Here is a 3,028-nt window from a genome sequence, read left to right as displayed (position 1 = left end):
GCATTAATAGAACAAAGAATTTTTAATTAAAAAAATTGACTTTTTTTGTTTTTATTTCATATCATTCACAATATTTTTTATATTTATTTTTATTACCGTTGGTTTTTATTAAATGAAAATACATTATAAAAAAATATTTTTTTGTTAAAAAGATAGATTAATAAAAACTAGAAATTATCTTGTTTAGATAGAATTTAAATTATTATTATTTTTATAAAAAAATTATTAACATAAAACTAGATAAAAAAATTTAATAGCTACTCAAATACAAGAATAAATATCTTGATTTTTATTTCTCATTAATATTTTTTTATTTGATTTTTAATTAATATAAACATCTCTTTTTTGATATTTATTTATATACAAAATTTCTAATTTACTTAATTAAACATACTCGTCAAGAGTTTATTCACAATAATAATAAAAAAAATTACTAGTTAAAAATATGTTGTCAATACTCAATAGTCGCACTTTTTTTCTTTTTCTTTTTTTCCTTTTTGGTTAAAAGATATATTTTTAATCCGTCCCGCAGGCAGGAGGAAGGCGTAAATTGACTGTTTGTTAAAGTAAGAGAAAAAAAAGTGAGAACAAAAGGATGGTTCTAGCTAGCTGGATCCGTAATAAGGGAGCAAATTTCGGTGCTCTATATTGAAAACTCTGCTTGAAACCCACCACTCTGCTTCTCCTGGTGGCGTTGGTGGTGGTGCCGGTGGCACCCTCTTTCATCGTTGTTGGTGGCGGTAGTGCTGCTACACATGGCAAAATAATCAAAACATGGTCTTTGTTGCTAATCTTGGGTTTCGAAACTGCAAAGTTTTGATTTTTATGTAATTTTGAGCTTGGTTTGATTAGGACCCATTCTGGCCTACATGTATAAGGTTGGTTGGTTTTGAGGAAATGTATTTGTCTTTTTTGGATCTGAAAGTTGCCATTTTGCGTTTATTTTGCCGTGGATTCTTTACTAGACATTGTGATGTGTGTGTTTTGGTGAAAACTGAAGAGTTTTGGATGAAGGGTTGATGCAATTAAGAAAGTTATGATTTATTTATTTTATCTGTAATTGGATCCTTTCTGTGTTTCCCTTTTTATGTTAGAATCTTTCCTTGATTTTGGAGTTTCAGATGGGTTTGCGTGTATATTGATTATGATTGCTGTTAAGCATTATACTTTTTTAGACTTGGGATTAAAGATTCCATCAATAACATGCAACAAAATGGAACTGCAGTCTTGGATTTACATACCAATGGAACAAGTTGGGTTCTTTTCTTTCGTTTTTTTTTTTCATTTTTTAAGAAAAAATTTTAAAGGGAAAGAATTATGTTTTTGATTTTATTTAAGTTTTGTATTTGATCTCCTTATTTTTATGTTGTTTTTAGTTGAAATATTAAATGAAAGGATGCATGTGCTTGTTGTAAGTTAAGATGTCCTTCAAAAGCATCATGCTGTGAATTCAAGGAAATAAAAGAGGGGATTGGAAAGCATATCAAGTCGAGGAGTTGAAGGGAAACATTGGCGTGGCAGGGCGAGGTCACATATTGCCAACCAGATGAAAACACCAGAAGAAACTGATCAGATTGACCAGGGACCAGTGGGCGAATCTACCGCCAGAATTGCTTTTGATATCATTATGAGGGTAGAAGAGAGTGAGTCCTCATGGCCTGCTCGTGTCGTCGTTGTTCATTGTGCTTCAGTCTGTAGATCATGAGAGAAATTACAAAAGAGATTGTAAAAACTCCTGAGCAATGTGGGCGGCTGACGTTTCCCATATCATTGAAGCAGTACTGATATATTTCATTCTTCTTTTTTCCTACTGCCTTTTGGTTTACTTATTATCTCGGATGCCTCTTGCTTACTTGTCGTTGTTGCCTGAAAATAGCCCGGTCCTCGTGAGTCGCCCATACAGTGCTTTATTAAGAGGGATAATGCAACTTCTACATTTCTGCTGTACTATGGTCTGGTGCCTTGTAAGTCATGTTATTCTCTTGCTCATGCTTGCTAAAAAAAGGAAAACATATTTACCTTTGTAGCTTGGCAAGAAATGCTTTAAGAAAAATCTTCTGTAATTTATTCTCATCGCATCTGGACTGGGGTCAGAAACCTATGGTGAGCAGAATGCATACATGATTGGTGATATTAATATTAAACCCCTCTTCATTGATCGTACTAAGAACTATTGACATTGCAATGGTTGGAAATTTTGGGAGCTTTTAGATTTTAATAGGAAGCAAATTACCTAACTTTCCAATGATACAAGTTTGAGCAACTAGCTGCCTTGAAGTATATGCTACTCCTTCCAAATCTTTCTGTTATATAGAACTCTTGAGTGTAGAGAGCTCCATTAAGTGCTTATTGACTGGAAATGTTAATTACTACCTTTTTTTTAAAAAAAAAAAAATAACATTACTATCAATTGACAGCTGAGGGTGAGAATGATAAGTTGCTCTTAGCAGCTAGAAAGATCAGAAGGGCAACATGCACAGACTTCATAGTATCTTTGGTTTCAGATGATTTTTCTCGGGCCAGCAACACAATATGTTGGTAAATTGAGGCAAGTTTTCAAATGTGAATGGATGTTTAATTATTTTTCCTGAATTTTCTTCTATTCTCTTTCCAAATAATTCTTTTGGAAAATTTATGCCAGGTCCAACTTTTTGGGAAACCAAGTTCACCATGTATGATGGTGAACCTACATTTGAAGTGCCAAGGCAACTGGCAAGGCGGACAAGTCGTAGATTCCATCCCAGGCAGGTGTCTCTGAGACTGCCGCATGTAACTACTGTATAGCTATATCACGTTATGAGCTCAATGTTCTCCGTCAAGAGGACCGAGGAGAAATGCATTGCATAATGCACTCTATTCCAATGTCTTCCATTGAGGAGGGGGGCACTGGTCCAAACACTAACATCAATACCAGAGACATTTAACAGCCAATTTCCTCACCCATCAAGTTCAATTAGGGAAGGAATTGGTCTCAGATAACAGTTCTGCAAGGCCCTCTCGGTCACCAGTATTAGCCCAAGGTTCGGAA

At 34.3% G+C, this 3,028-nt stretch overlaps 1 pseudogene; it reads left to right on the top strand.

The window, feature by feature from the left end:
* Window positions 1-1,421: 1,421 nt before the first annotated feature.
* Window positions 1,422-3,025, top strand: LOC118054851 (tubby-like F-box protein 5; annotated as a pseudogene).
* Window positions 3,026-3,028: the final 3 nt, after the last annotated feature.

Source organism: Populus alba, unplaced genomic scaffold, assembly GCF_005239225.2.
Source record: "Populus alba unplaced genomic scaffold, ASM523922v2 scaf248, whole genome shotgun sequence".
Classification (NCBI taxonomy): Eukaryota; Viridiplantae; Streptophyta; class Magnoliopsida; order Malpighiales; family Salicaceae; genus Populus; species Populus alba.
Note: the sequence above shows the minus strand (reverse complement) of the source record. Positions and strands in the feature narration are given on the sequence as shown.